Raw genomic sequence first — 17,293 nt, 5'->3', positions numbered from 1 at the left:
AGCTACCCTAATGCCCTGGAACTTTGAGGGGCCATGTGAAGACCCATTCCTACACTGAGATGCTTCCACCACCACCGAATCCACACAACTTTCCACCGACTAGCCTGTGGTCTTCCTGCATTTGGCATTATTGCATGGCTGCATGAGTCTAAAGAGGAACTTATGGACTACTATTTACATATGGCGTAATATTGGACTTGAGTTGATCTGGACTAGGCTGTTATGTTTTCTCAATGTACAATTTCCCTTTGATGTAAAGTCCTCTCTTACACACATATGAGTGTCTCTGGATTTGTTTCTCTAGTCAACCCAGACTAGCACAGATGCTATCATAAATGGAATTTTTCCTTAATTGTATTACAGAATGTTTATTGCTAATGTGTAAAAACCCGACACAAATTTGTGTGTAGCTCTCGTAACCTGACATTTTGCTGAATCCATTTACTTGCTCTAATAATTTTCTTCTGGAGTCTTTGGGATACATATATCATCATGTCATCTCTGATAATTTTACTTCCTCTTTCCTGATTTCTATATTATTGATTTCTTTTTCTTTTTTAGTTAATCAGGCTAGAACTTCCAGTACAAATTACGGACCCATAGATCTTTAACTTAATAGGAGGATCCCTTTGAGGTGAGACCCTAGAGCAGCAGGTTTTCAACCTGTGGGTTGAGACCCTTTTGGGGTCAAATGAGTCTTTTATAGGGGTCACCCGATTCATAACAGTAGCAAAATTAGTTATGAAGTAGCAATAAAAATAATCTTATGGTTGGGGGATCACCACAACCTGAGGAACTATATTAAAGGGCCGTGGCATTAGGAAGGTTGAGAACCATTGTCTTAGAGGGATTTTAGAGGTTAATGACACCATCAACACTTCAAGCGTGCAGGGTGGTAGTTCCCACCACATCTCCATTTGTGTTAGTCCAGGTAGAGTAGAGAAACAAATTCACAGAGACACATATGTGTACAAGACAGAGTTTTATATAATGGGTAATTGCACATTAAGAAAGCAACCTAGTCCAAATCAAGTCTATAAGTCTGATATTAGCACATATGTCTGATACCAATCTATAAAGTCATCTTCAACTCATGAAACACATGCAATGATGCTGAATTCAGGAAGATCACAGGCCAGTGGGTTGGAAGTCTTCTGGATCCAGTTGATTTGTAAGCATCTCAGCACTGTCAGGGGTCTCCACATGGCTTCTCCAAGTCCCCAGGGCTGCATCAAGGTAGGTCCATGTGGCTTCTTCTCAGGGATGTCTTGCAGGGAGTCAGCCTTGTCAGTAGAGAGTCTCCAAGGGAGTAACTAGAGTGAGAGATGTCTTCTGCCTCCAAGGAGGAAATTCAGGATTTCCCAGAATTCTCAGGAGACGACCATGCCCACACAGAGACTTCATTGGCTATGATCCAATTGACAGATTATACTCCATCCATTCATTCTTAATCCTCTCAAGCCCCAAATGGACACCAGATAATGTAATTACCCCAGACCACCCTTTGTCAATTTGACACTTTCATATAACTCTTTAGACATATATAATTTTCATATAAACAATAAAAAAATCCTATCTGTACCTAACAGGATAAAACTAAAATGCATACAGTTCAATATGTCATCCTTATTTAAATATAACATTCTATCAGTGAACAAAACAAAAATATTCTGTCTATCAGTTGAAGTTAACTAACACCTACACCTTGATCCTATAATCCTCTGAATATATCCCCCCACTTATGAAAATTTGGAAGCCAACCACTTTATCCCATTTTGGTTATGCAATTTCTATAATGCCCACTTACATCTACCTGGTGCTCTGAGGAGACAATTATGCTCTTTGACATGAAGAATCTTCATTCCAGTTGGAACCTTGTGAAGTCCGCATCCATAAGCAAAGTCAAAATCAGAACAAGTCATCAATAAAGTCTGCGGCAACATGCACCAGTTCACAGGCTCAAATAACTTCTCTTCATCTGGTTGGGTTCTGGTCAACTCAATGTGGGCTGCCTCACTAGGGTATCCATGGGTCGCCTTGCCTTTAGACCATGGCCCCATCACAAATCCTCATCAAGCTTAGCCCCCTTTTGCTGAGTCATGAACTTCAGATCAGTCAACCTGTCCTCTTCTTCTCTAATTCCTATAAACCAAGTCCATGGGTGTCAGTGGCCAGACTCAACCAGTCTCTTGATTGCTGCATTTCTCCCACTTCCACTCAACAAGTGGGTCCAGGTGGTCACCTAGCAAGCATTTCTGCCTGCCCGCATGGAGGCTCTCTTTAACGTTCAGTCCCAGAGAGGAGATTTCTTCATGGTTCCAGATTTTTGCAGCTACTGGCACAAACCACTGGTTCAAAATTCCAAACTGCAAAGAGTTCCTTTTTTCCTTCAATCTGCCAATCTTGCCCTTAGGCAGATCTCTTGGAATGCAGATATCCTGAGAGTACTCCAAAGCACTGGGTGGAGCAAATCTTTTCAAAGCTTTCTTTGCAAACTTGTCCTAAACCCATTTAAAGATCAAATTTTGTAGGGAACCAGTGGAGAGGTCTGAAGGGCTGGCCCCAATCCCAACTATGTGGACAGCTGCCCCTCCCTGTAGAAGAATTTATTTCAGAGGACAGCACTGAATCTGCAGCTCCGGGAGAGGGACATGCCAGATCAGACAGAGCACACGGGAGCAGATGAAGGGGATGGAAGAGAGAATGGAACACATCCTGGAGCATCAGACCCTGAGGACTATGTTCCCACTCAGAATAGCCAGTCCACAGAGAGGACCACATGGCTGGCCCACTATGAGACACGATATCCCTCACTGACCTGTAGACCTACAGGGGACAACACTGGAGACACAGAGTAGGAATTGCGCTCGATCTGATCCCGCCACATTGGGGCAAAACACTAAGGGGGTGCAACAGAACAGCAAGGGAATGGAGCAGCGAGGTCCTCAGGGAATGCCGAAGGTGGCCTTTGGGGCCAGGGCTTGGTGCCCCAACGGACTGGACTGGAAAATAATTCTAAAGGCCAACAAACAGTCCTTGAACTAACTACAAGCTTTTCTTTCTTGTTTTTTTTTTTTGGGGGGGGGGGTCATTGGTTTGTTGTTGTTTTGTTTTATATTGTTGCTCAGTTTTGCTCTGTCTTGTTTTTGTGCATGTTATTATCTCTACAGGTCTGTCTAAATAAGATAGGCTAGATGACAATCTGGAGGAGAAAACAAAGGGACCGAGAGTTCCGGGACACATGGGAGAAGAGGAGGTGGGGGGAAAGGTAGTACTGTTAACAAACCCAGGGACAAGGAAACAACAAGTGATCCAAATTGGTGGTGAGGAGGATGTAGGAGGCCTGGTAAGGCATGATCAAGGGCAATGTAACAAAGAGGAATTACTGAAACCGAAATGAAGACTGAGCATGATAGTGGGACAAGAGGAAAGTAAAAGGAAATAGAGGAAAGAGCTAGGAGGCAAAGGGCATTTATAGAGGTCTAAATAAAGGTATGTACATATGTAAATATATTTATATATGAGGATGGGGAAATAGATCTATGTACATATATTTATAGGTATATTATTAAGGTAGCCGATGGACATTGAGTCTCCACTCAAGTACTCCTCAATGCAAGAATACATTGTTCCATGAAATTGGCATTCTATGATGCTCACCTTCCTAACACAATTGCTGAAGCCAAAGCAGGTGCATAGCAAATGTGGTGAAGAAAGCTGATGGTGCCCGGCTTTCAAAAGATAAAGGGTCTGGGGTCTTAAAGGCTTGAAGGTAAACAAGCGGTCATCTAGCTCAGTAGCAACAAAGCCCACACGGAAGAAGCACACCAGCCTGTGTGATAATGATGTGCCGAAGGGATCAGTTATCGGGCATCAAAGAAGAAAAAATCATATCACTGTGTGCTCAGTTCCCTGGTACGATCGCTGAAGACAAATGCGTGCATAAGCAAATGTGGCAAAGAAGGCTGATGGTGCCTGGCTATCAAAAGGTATAAGGTCTGGGGTCTTAAAGGCTTGAAAGTAAACAAGCGGCCATCTAGCTCAGAAGCAACAAAGCTCACATGGAAGAAGCACACCAGCCTGTGTAATCACGAGGTGTCAAAGGGATCAGGTATCAGGCATCATCAGAAAAAAAATTATATCATTGTGAATGAGTGGTCAGTGCAGAGTGGAGACCCAAAACCCATTTGTGGGCCACTGGACTTCCCCTTACAGAAGAGTCTCGGGGAGGAGATGAACCAGTCAGGGTGCGATGTAGCAAGGATGAAACATACTACTTTCCTCTTGTTCCTAAATGCTTCCCACCCACCAACCACCCCCACTATCATGATCCCAATTCTGCCTTACAAATCTGGCTAGACCAGAGGATGTACAGTGGTAGAGATAGGAACTAGAAACACAGGGAATCCATGGTGGATGATACCTTCAGGACCAATGGTATGATTGACGATACTGGGATGGTGGAGGGAGGGTGGGTTGGAAAGGGGGAACCGATTACAAGGATCTACATGTAACCTTCGCCCTGGGGAATGGACAAAAGAAAAGTGGGTAAAGGGAGATGTTGGACAGGGCAAGATATGACAAAATAATAATTTATAAACTATCAAGGATTCATGAGGGAGGGAGGAGCAGGAAGGGGAAAAACGAGGATCTGATGTCGGGAGCTTAGGTTGAGAGCAAATGTTGTGAGAATGATGAAGGCAATGAATACACAAATGTGCTTTATACAATTGATGTATGTATGGATTATGATAAGCGTATGAGCCCCTAATAAAATGATTTTTAAAAAGATCAAATTTTAATGGCCCAAAGCAAATGGGTTTACAAGCTTTCTATTTTCATACTTTCCAATAATATCAATTATAAGCAGAAGAAATCAGTATAAACAAAGTAGAATCATATACTAAACTCAATTCTTTTTAAAAAATATTTTGGTAAAACCTCTTATATTAATTTAAGGATGTAGGGTTCTGCCTCTTACACAGAGAAGCTGTGATAACTCAGATAAGGAAAACTACAGAAACAACATTTGTAAATAATAAATAAATAAGAAAACTTCTAGGTGATGTTATCTCCCTTTCAGTCCAGTGTGTCTGGAGTTTTGGAAGTTAATGTGCACATATGACAGAAATGGTTTCATTTTTAACACTGGAACACAACCCTTCACTCCCTTTACATTGCCTATATGCACACCATCGCACTTCTTTCCTAGGCTCAAAGCTGAGTATACTTCCATTTTAATAATCTTTTAGGTAAGTCCTATGACAATTATACCAATAAATTTCCTCAAACAACACCCACCACCACTCCTACCAACTATTATTTTCCATTTATCCATATTCCGTTTACTCTTCCCTCTGCTATTCTCACTGGTATCTTTGCTTGTACTTGAAAGTAAAAAGCAATCGCAGATTACAGCAAATCCAATGGTCTTGCTCCCTAGCCTGGCTCCTGTTGACTACAGAGAGAAGGGGAGAAGCAAGAAGGGCCTCCATGGGTTGAGATCAGGCACTACCAGTAGCCCAGCTTGTATTTCAAAAACAAGCTTTTGGACACATTCCCAGCAGAGAAGTCTTCAGTGGTTTAGAGAAGAAAAATGACTATTTCACAAACACCACAGTGTTTGAATTTCTAGAAGCTACCCGGGCCAAGAATACATCCCTGCAGTGCTTCATCACACACTCATTGCTGCAGTACTAATTGTCCCAGTCCTTGCTCACAACGGGAGGGTTCTCACACCCTGACCTCACACACCAAGGCTGGGGTGAGAGTATTACAGGAGATGTGTTTACCAATTCAACATCCATCTGAGATGAACCTCAGCCTCAGGAACTACATCTGTGGTCATCTCACAGACTGTCTCAGGAGAAGTGGCCTCTTCTGCAGGAGTCTCGGCACTACTGTTCACAGGCTGCTGGGGCAACTTTCCACAGTTGGCGGAACTAAGGTAGTGTGCATTTTCAGCGCGGGCTGAGGCACAATCTTGATCTGCAGAGAGGTGGCTGCTGCTGTAAACTGATTTGAACTTTCTGAGGTGGAGGTTGTTGCATGGCCTGGAGAAGGGGAGGATGTTGAAGAATGGTCACTTGCGGCTGAGTTGGGGGCTGAGGCATCTGTTGTAATGGAGGGGGCTGGAGTTGGGGTGGAGGCAGTTGCATAGAAGCAGCAGCGACTGCTGCTGTCTGCAACACTGACCGAGTGACAATCTGGGCTTGCTGGCTGGGCTGGATAGTGGCTGTACTCTGTTTGGCCTAACTGCAGCCCCGGGGAGGTCACCACCGTGGCTGGGATAACAGTAACCATCCCTCCTTGAGACATGGTAATAGAAGAGGGCAACACTTGTTTGGTAATGATCAATTTGGTGACATTAGGCTGGCCCCCTGGCCCTGAAGGTGCCAGGTTTGCAACATAGGCCGAAGAGTCGAGTTAATGACAATGGAGGCGGGCAGGGCAGGTGGCTTTGTTGAGTAAACTCAATTCTTAAAGCAGTCAAGTTTAATCCTTATTAAGTTTATGTAAATCCTTACCTAAACTATTCTATTGATACAAAAATATGGGACTAGGTGTCTGAGAGGATCAAACCCGAGCCAGGCTTTCTGTCTGCCATTTTGACCTTCTGTCAGCCATTTTCCTTAAGTAGCATCATTTATGAGACATTCATACGGTGATTTCTAACCCTGAGCTCAAAATATACATTAATCACATTCATTTTTGCCATTCCACACAGGAATAATCCAAACCTATAACCAAACAAAATAATCAAAACTTAACTTCCCATATTCTTTCCTGAAAACAACACAGTAAATTGCATGGACATATCTGACTTCTGGCTAGCCAAAGAAGAGATACTACCACGAGGCAGAAGTCATACAAACATCTCCTCTCCATCTTTATGATTTGTTTCTCTAGTATCCCGCTCCCAAGGTACCATAATGTTAGTCTGGGTAGACTAGAGAAACAAATCCATAGAAACTCATATGTGTATAAGAGAGAGTTTTACATAAAGGATAATTGTACATTAAGAAAGCATCCCTGGGCAGGAGGGAGGAGGGAGAAAAAGAAAAAAGATAGAGAAAGCATCCCAACCCAGTCCAAATCAAGTCCATAAGTCCGCTATTAGCCCATATGTCTAATACCAATCTATAAAGTCGTCTTCAGACTCTCAGAACAATGCGCCATTTAATATAATTATTTGGTCAATGCAAAAAATGAATCTTGGAGAATGACAATGGATTTATGTAAACTGAACCACGTGGTGACGTCAGTTGACACTGCTGTTCCAGATGTGGTTTCATCACTTGATCAAATTAATACTTTTCTTAGTACTTTTCAGGCAGCTATTGATCTGGTCTTGCCTTTTTCTCAATGGGGCAATACACATTCACCTCCTTCCTTCAGGATTATATCAACTTTCCAGCACCGTCATAATTTAGTCCACAAGAAACTTCATCACCTTTCCCTTCCACCTTTCTATTAAATTGATGTTGACTGGACCTAGTAAGGAAGGCGTATCAATGATTCTAGACTTATTGTTAATAAATGTCTGAGCTAAAGTTTGGGAAATTAACCTGATATAAATTCAGGAAAGTGAAGCAGGAAACTGGAAAATCACAGGCTGGTGGGAGCAGAGTCAAGGGACTCCAAGGCCAATGGAAACATCACAGGTTTTCCACCTCAGTGAAATATCTTGGGGACCCAATGGTGTAGGGCATGTTGAGATATTCCTAACAAGTAAAGGATAAGTTATTGCATCTGGCCCCTCCCACAACTAAAAAGGAGGCACAAGGCCTGAGAGGCCTCTTTTGATTTTGGAGGCAACATATTCCTCACATGAGTGTGCTACTCCAGCTTATTTATCAAATGACTTGAAAAGCTGCTACATTTGAGCAAGGTCCAGAACACGGGAAGAATCTGCAAGAGTTTCAGGCTGCCAGGTAAGCCGCTCTGCTTCTTAGACCATATCATTCAGCAGATCCATGGTATTGAAGTGTTAGTGGCAGGTAGAGAGGCCGTTTGGAGCTTTTAACAGGCCTCCTGCTGAATGACATTGCAGATCCTGAGGATTTTAGAACCAAGTCCTGCTCTCCTTTGTAGAAACCTACTTTTCTCCTCAGAAACAGGTTTAAGCTTGTTACTGGGCCTTAGTAGAGACCAAACACCTCACCATAGGGCCACCAAATCACCCTACAGTCTGGGCTCTCTATCGTGACAGTTTTGTCTGACCCACAGTGCGTTAGGCCGGACTGACTAGAGAAACAAATCCAGTGACATATATATGTAAGAAAGAGCTTTATATCAAGATATAATTATAGATCAGGAAAACACCCCAGTCTAGTCCAAGCCCATAAACCCAATACTAGTCCATAAGTCCCTCCTCAGACTCATGCAGCTACATGTAATGGTACAGAACTCAGGAAGATCACAGGTCAGTGGGTGGAAAGTCTGTTGGATCCAATGGCAGGGGGCACATCTCCAGGACTCTGGCAGCAATCAGGGTCACCCAGCAGGAAGGTGAAGGCAGAGAGAGAGGGGAAGTTCCCAAGGCCCTCCTTATGATAAAGCCACACCCACAAGGAGGCACCATCTGTATGTAACCTAATGGACAGGTTGAATACCACCCCTACACTAGCACTATTATATATCTTCATGTGGACGTTAAATTTTATCTGCCATACACACACAAAGTCATGAAGTTGAACATGAGTAGGAGCATACCATCCTTACATGGAAGTGGTATATATAAGAGTACATTTGAACCAGACCTGAAGGGATAAGTAAGCTGCATAAAAAATGGCCCAACTACCTCCTGTCACATTACCTTCGGTGGTAATTAGATGATTTTATGTCAACTTGAAGATGTCTGAAAGGGCAGGGGTGGAATCAAGCCTGTCAATCAAGTCATAGTTTGATGATGTTTCCTGGGGGTGTGGCCTTGTTATAAGTGGAGAAACTCGGAACCTCTCTCTCTGATCCTCCCCCTTCCTGCCTGCTGGAACTCTGCCTGCCTCCACAGGTGGCCCCATATGGGCTGCCTGGCCCTGAAAGCTCTCAGCTGCCCTGCCATGTTTCCATTGACCTTGAATCCACTTGACTCTGCCCCTGTCCTGTGATTTTCCTGCTTCACTTTTTTGTGTCATTGGCCTTCAGCTGCATGCATGTTAGGTTAGACGGACTAGAGAAACAAATCCAGTGACACTCATACACACAGAAAGAGCTTTATATCAAGAAGTAATTCTATATCATGCAAATATCCCAGCCCAGTCCAGATCAACTCCAGAAGTCTGATACTAGACCATAAGTCTGATATTTGTCCATAAATACTTCTTCAGACTCGTGTGGTCACATGCAGTGATGCAGGATGCAGGAAGATCACAGGCTGATGGTGCAGAGTCTTGGGGATCCAATGGCAGTGGAGGCATCACAGGGCTCTGGCAGATTTCACCATGGCTCATCATGAGGAAGGTGAAGGCACAGAGAAAGAGAGCCTCCAGAGAGCCAAAGGAGGACATCAAGCTGTGACCTGATTGACAGGCTAAACCCCACCCATATCTTCTTACAGGTGCCATGTTGGCACAAAAACACCTATTTATCACAATGAATATGAAGAGGGACTTATGGATTAGCATTAGAGTTATGGACTTGAATTATACTGAACTAGGATATCTTTTAAAAATGATTAATATTTTATTACTTCCATAACCTGCTTTTAAAATACATAGTAGTAATGTCATTCATGGCCACAGGTAATTTAGTATAGAACTGCTGCAGCCTGGGTTAGATAATCACACTTGAAATTGTAAAGCTCTTTGGCATTTTCAAAGTCCTTTAACATACATGATCAAATTCGATCTTTACATTATCCTAGGAAGTAACTGCCTTTTTATTCTTTTCCTTTTAAAATGTTTATGCAAATAAATAATTTTATTGGGGGTTCTTACATCTCTTATAACAATCCATACTTCAATTGTATCAAGCGCATTTGTACATATGCTGCCTTCATTATTTTCAAAATATTTTCTTCCTGTTTGAGCCCTGGTATCAACTTCTCTTTTTCCCCTCCTTCCCACGACAACACGTACCCCTGATAACTTATAAATTATAATTATTTTCATATCTTACACTGTCCGCTAGCTCCCTTCATCTATGTTATTGTTGTTTGTCCCCTTGGGGAGGTGGGGGAATTGTGCATCATTGTAGTTGATTCACTGTTCGTCCCCCTTCTCCTCCCACCTTCCCTTTATCCTCATGGTATTGCTACTCCCAATGCTGTTCCTGAGGGGTTTATCTGTCCTGGATTCCATGTGAAAGCTCGTATCGGTACCAGTGTATGTGCTCCAGCCTAGCCGGATTTGTAAGGTCGTACTAGAGTCATGATATTGCGGAGGAGGAAGCATTAAAGAACTAGAGGAATGCGGTGTGTTCCCTCAGTGCTGTGCTGTGCTCCACCCTGGCTGTCTCATTCTCTCCTTGTGACCCTTCTGTGAGGGAATGTCCAATTAACTACAGATGGGTGTTGGGTCTCCCCATCACTTGTATTGATATATTTGTTTGTTTGGGATCTTCTGATGCCTAATATCTTATCTCATTGACATCCTGTGATCACACAGGCTGATGTGCTTCTTCCATGTGGGCTTTGTTGCTTCCCTGCTAGATGGCTGCTTATTTTTCTTTAAGCCTTTAAGACCCCAGATGCTACAACTTTCTTTTTTTAATCATTTTATTGGGGGACCGTACAATTGTTATCACAATCCATACATCCATCCATTGTGTCAACAACATATGCACATTTGTTGCTGTCATCATTCTCAAAACATTTGCCTTCTACTTGAGCCCTTAATATCTGCTGCTCATTTCCCCCTCCCTCCCCACTCCCCCTACCTCATGAACTCTTCATCATTCATACATTATTATTATTTTGTCATATGTTACACTGTCCAAAGTCTCCCCCCGCCCTCTTCTCTGCTGTCTATCCCTCAGGGAGGAGGCGATACATAGATTCTTGTAATCAGTTCCCCTTTCTACCTTACATTCTCTCTACCCTTCAGGCATCGCCACTCTCACCACTGGTCCTGAAGGAGTCATCTGTCCTGGATTTCCTGTGTTTCCAGTTGCTATCTGTACCTGTGTACAACCTCTGGTCTAGCCAAATTTGTAAGGTAGAATTGGGATCATGATAGTGGGGGGGGGGGAGGTCGAGGAGGAGGAAGCATTTAAGAACTAGAGGAAAGTTATATGTTTCATTGTTCCTACCATGCACCCTAATTGGCTCATCTCCTACCCACAACCCTTCTGTAAGAGGTGTCCAGTTGTCTACCAATGGGCTTTGAGTCTCCACTCTGCACTCACTCACATTTTCAATGATATGATTTTTTTTGTTCCTTGATTGATACCTCATCCGTTTGACAGCTCGTGGTCACACAGGCTGGTGTGTTTCTTCCATGTGGGCTTTGTTGCTTCTGAACTAGATGGCCACTTGTTTATCTTTGAACCTTTAAGACCCCAGACGCTCTATCTTTTGATAGCTGGGTACCATCAGCTTTCTTCACCACATTTGCTTATGCACACATTTGTCTTCATTGATCATATCAGGGAGGTGGGCACCCATTGATGTGATTTATAGTTCTTTGATGTATGATAACTGGTCCCTTCTGCACCTAGTGGTCAGACAGGCTTGTGTGCTTCTTCTATGTGGGCTTTGATGCTTCTCAGCTAGATGGCTCCTTGTTTACCTTCAAGCCTTTAAGACCCAGATGCTATATCTTTTGATAGCTGGGAACCATTAGCTTTCTTCACAACATTTGCTTATGCACAGGTTTGTATTCAGGATGCTTAACTTTTAATAGCTGGGCACCATCAGCTTACTTAGCTGCATTTGCTTATGCACCCATTTTTAATTCAGTGATCGTGTCAGGAAGGTGCGCATACAGAATGCCAGGTTATTAGAACAAACTGTTCTTGCATTGAGGGAGTACTTGAGTAGAGACCCAATGTTCGTCTGCTATCTTAATACTTTACATTTAAATATATGTACATAGACCTATATCCATATTGTTATATATTAATGTATTTACATATGTGCATGTCTAAATTTGCCTCTATAAATGTTTTTTGCCTCCTAGTTCTTGCCTCTATTTGTTTTTACTTTCCTCCTGCTACACTATCATGTTTGACCTTCATTTGACGCTCATTACTTTCTCTCAGCTACACTGCACTTAATCAAACTCCATCAGGGATTCTATGCCCTCCACACCATAGATTATAGATTACTACTTGATATAAAACTTTCTTATATAAATATAAGCATCACTGGATTGGTTTCTTTAGACAATCTGGCTTAACACACCTTCCTTCTCCCAGTCTATACCAATCGCCTCACCGGGTTTCGTTATGATCAGATCAGTTGACTGAGAAAGAGAAAATTCCTGCTTGTTTATAGATAGTTCTTCATGCTTTGAATGTTCAGGATATTTGCACTCAAAACACTGGGCAGAGCTTATCTTTTCAGAGACTTCTTTGCAGTCTTATCCTAGACCCATTTGAAGATTCAAATAAATGGCTGCAGACAGCGAGTTTACAACCTTTCTATTTTCATACTTCCTAATAATCACCTATCAATTATTATATCAATAACAATAGGCAGAAGAAGTCAGTATAAACCTAGTACAATCTGATCCTCAAAGTACAACTCAGTTCTGAAAAGTAAAATTTAATCCTTATTTATCTTATCTTATCTTAAATCTTATCTAAACCATTCATCGATATGAAATATGTCCTTAGGCCTCTGACAGCAAAGCCAGAACCCGGCTTTCTGTCAGCCATTTTGATCTACTGTCAGCCATTTTGATCTACTGTCAGCCATTTTGACTAAGCAGCATGTTCTCACAGGAGTTCAAAGGACAATTTCGCCCCTTGAGCTCAAAATGCACATTTATTACATTCAGACAGGAATAACAAAAAACAACTCCTAGGAACCCAAACCTTCACTTTCCATGTGCTTTCCAGAACAATCAAGTAAACAGTGTGGCCCTATCTGACCTCTGACTATACAAAGAAGAAAAACTACCATGAGGCAGAGGTCAAACAAGCATCTAGTCTCCAGTTTCATGAGCTGTTCCTCTAGTACCCCACTCCCAAGGTACCATAATGTGTTACATTGGATTGACCAGAGAAAAAAATCCAGTGACACTCATATATGTGTAAGAAAGAGGTTTATTTAAAAGACCAATTGTATGTCCCAGTCCAGATCAAGTCTTTAAGTCCAATATTAGCCCATAAGTCCAGTAGCAGTCTGAAATCCTTCTTCAGACTCATGCAGCACATGCAATGATGCAAAATGCAGGGAGATCATAGGCTGGTGGGTGCTAAGTCTTGAGGATCCAATGGCAGTGGAAGAGTCAAAGGGCTGGCACAGGTCTCGATATAGCTCAATGTGTCTTGTCAACAGAAAGGTGAAGCAGGTCTCAGCAAGTCTCTGCATGGCTTGTCAATAGGAAAATGAAGGCAGAGAGAGAGGAAATTCCCAGAATCCTGAGAAAGCCATGTCCACAAGGAGGCAACATCAGGCGGTGGAAAGGTTAGACTCCACCCCTAGACTGATTTATCAAGTTGACATGAAATTATGTAACTAACACGGGTCACATTTCAAAGTGGACTGCCACAATATCATTATACCTTTCTAGGACCTTCTTCAAGAACAGTGGTGAAAGGACACCCTCCCTCCTCCCAATGGGCAGAACATTGAGAAGTACACCTAATTGTTCCTATTTGGAAGGAAAAGGTACAGATGTGCAGCTATCTATTGATCCATGGGCTGCGGTTAACAGTTGGCTGGATAGTCAGGGACTTGGAAAAAGCATGATTAGAAAATTGGTGACAAGGAGGTGTGGGGAAATAGACAAAAAGTGATAAAATTTGCATCTCATGTGTATGCTCACCAAAGAATTAACTCTGCAAAGGAGGATTTTAGCAATCAAATGAATAAAATGACTTTTGTGGGAATCAACCACCCTCTTTCCCCAGCCATTCCTGACCTTGTCCAATGAACTCATAAATAAAGTGGCCGTGGTTGCAAGGATGGTTATGTGTAACATGGACTTCTACTCACTAAGATGAGCTTGGCTACTGCCACTGCTGAATGCACAATCTGCTGGCATAGGAGACCAACACTCATCCTACAAAATGAGACCGTCTCTTGGGGAGCTCAGCCAGTAATCTGGTAACAGGTTGATTACATAGGACCACTTCTGTCATGAAAAGGGTATTGTTTTATTCTTACTAGAATAGATACTGACTCTGAAAATCAATTTTCCTTCCATACATACAGTGCTTTTGACAAAATTACCATTTGTGGGCTTTAAGAATGTCTGGTATGGTGCCACAAATACTATTGCTTAAGATCAAGGGACACAGTTCATAGCAAATGAAGTGAACTGCCGATGCTCACAGAATTCATGGTCTCTATTCATGTTCTCAGTTAACCGGAAACACATGGCTAGACAGAATGATGGAATGTTCTAAAGAAATCAAGATAGTGCTCAGACATGTGACAATACCTTGCAGGTAGGGATAATGTTCTCTAGGAGGCTACATATGTTCTAAAGTAGTGTGCAATGTGTGGTATTGTTTCTTCCATAGCCAGGATTCATGGTCCAGGATTCAAGGGGTGGAAATGGTAGTTGCACCACTCGCTATTACTCTTAGTGATCTATCAGCAACTCCTTTACTCACTCTCCCTGCCTAGAGGCTTTAGTTCCCACTTGGAAACACAGCACAGATTCCACTGAGCTGGAAGTTAAGACTGTCTCCTGGGAGTAATCCTCATGCAGAACCTGTACATTGACCCAAAGGAGGTTCTTCAAACAGAACAAGGGTATACTCGATGTTTTAAATCAGGAAAGGTGTGTGTCAGGGTTGTGTCCTTTCATCATTTGTATTAAATCTTTATGCTGAGCAGATAATCTGAGAAATTGGGCTATATGAAAAAGAGTATAGCATTAAGATCAGAGGAAGGTTCATTAAAAGTCTGTAATATGTCAATCATACAATCTTGCTTGTTGAAAGCAAGGAGGATGTGAAGCAATTACTGATGAAGATTAAACACTCTAGCCTTCCATATGGATTGTACCTCAATGTAAAGAGAGCTCAAATTCTTACAATGGGACCAATAGACAACCTAATGATAAACAGTGAAAAGATTAAAGTCATCGATTTTGCTTAGCTCCAAAATCAATGCTTTTGGAAGCAGCAGCAGCCAAGAAATCAAATGAATTATTGCATTCTTCCCATCTGTTACACAAGATATCTTTTCAGTATTAAAAAAAGAAGTCACTTTGAGGACTAAAGTATACCTGATCCAAGTAATAGTATTTTCAATGGACTCATACACATTTAAAAGCTGGATCATGAGTAAGGAAAATTAAAGAATTGATGTGCTTGGATTATGGTGTTGGCGAAGAATATTGGAAGTATCATGGACTGCCAAAAGAAAAAATAAATTTGTCTTGGAGGAAATACAGTCATAAGCTCCTTAGAAGTGAGGATGGTGAAACTTACTCTCACACACATTGGGCATGTTATCTGCAGAGAGCAGTGGCTGGAAAGGGGCTAGGTTTGACAGAGGCCAGTGAAAAAGAGGAAACCCTCACTGAGGTGGATTGACAACAGTGGCTATAATAATGGGCTCAAACAGAACAATTGGGAAGATAGTGCAGTACTGGGCAGTATTTTGTTCTGATAGGTTTCCTATGAATTGGAGCTAACTGGATGCCACATACCAGCTCTGTGGCATAGTGGTTATACATTGGGCTGCTAACCACGGGGTCAGCATTTCAAACATCACCAGCTTCTCCAAGGGAGAAAGATGACATTTTCTACGTTGGTAGAGTTAGAGTTTCAGAAAACCACAAGGCCAGTCTACCCTGTCCTATAGGGAAACTATGAGTTGGAATCAATTTATGGCAGCAAGTTTGGAATTTGTTTTTGAGATGCCACGCAACAACAGCCTTCCAAACAGTGTGAAGATGAATTTGTGATAAGGTGTGGTAGTTACATAATTTCATGTCAACTTGAAGATACATAAAAGTGTACAGGTCGAGTTCAACCTGCTAATCAGGTCAAGGCCTGATGGTGCCTCCTTGTGGGTGTGGCCTTCTCATGCAGAGGGACCTGGGAACCTCCCCCTCTCACTCTGCCTTCACCTTCCTGCTGTTGAGCAAGGCTGCCAGAACCCCTGCCATTGGATCTACATAACTGACCTGTGACCCACTGACCTGTGACCCACTGACCTGTGACCTTCCTGCATTCTGCATCATTGCTGTAACTGTGCTAATCTGAAGAGGGACAATGGACTAGTATTGGATTTATGGACTTGATTTGGACTGGGCTGGGATGTTTTCTTGATATACAATGACTTCTTTTGTTTTTAATCATTTTATTAGGAGCTCATACGACTCTTAGCACAATCCATACATACGTCCATGATGTAAACCACATTTGTACATTCATTGACCTCATCATTCTCAAAACATCCACTCTCCACCCAAGCCCCTGGCATCAGCTACTCGTTTTTCCCCTCCCACTTCCCTCCCTCATGAGCCCTTGATAATTTATAAATTATTATTTTGTCATATCTTGCCCTGTCCGACGTCTCCCTTCACCCACTTTTCTGTTGTCTGTCCCCCAGCGAGAAAGTTATATGTAGATCCTTGTAATTGGTTCCCCCTTTCCAACTCACCCTCCCTATACCCTCCCAGTATCGCCACTCACACCACTGGTCTTGAATGGATCATCCACCCTGGATTCCCTGTGTTCACACGTCCTATCTGTACCAGTGTACATCCTCTGGTCTAGCCATATTTGTAAGGTAGAATTGGGATCATGATAGTGGGGGGTGGGGGTGGGAAGAAGCATTTAGGAACGAGAGGAAAGTTTTATGTTTCATCGTTGCTGCATCGTACCCTGACTGGCTCGTCTCCTCCCCAAGACCCTTCTGTAAGGGGATGTCCAGTTGCCTACAGATGGGGTTTGGGTTTCCACTTCGCACTCCCCCACCTCATTCACACTGATATTTTTTGTTCTGTGATGCCTGATATTGGTCCCTTTAACACCTTGTGATTGCACACAGGCTGGTGTGCTTCTTCCATGTGGGCTTTGTTTCTTTTGAGTTAGATGGTCGCTTGTTTACCTTCAAGCCTTTAAGAGCCTACATGCTATATCTTTTGATAGCTGGGCACCATTAGCATTCTTCGCCAACAATTACTTCTTGATAGAAAGCTCTTTCTTACACATATATTGA

The sequence above is a fragment of the Tenrec ecaudatus genome, chromosome 6, assembly GCF_050624435.1.
Source record: "Tenrec ecaudatus isolate mTenEca1 chromosome 6, mTenEca1.hap1, whole genome shotgun sequence".
NCBI lineage: Eukaryota > Metazoa > Chordata > Mammalia > Afrosoricida > Tenrecidae > Tenrec > Tenrec ecaudatus.
This window is presented reverse-complemented; position numbering follows the sequence as displayed.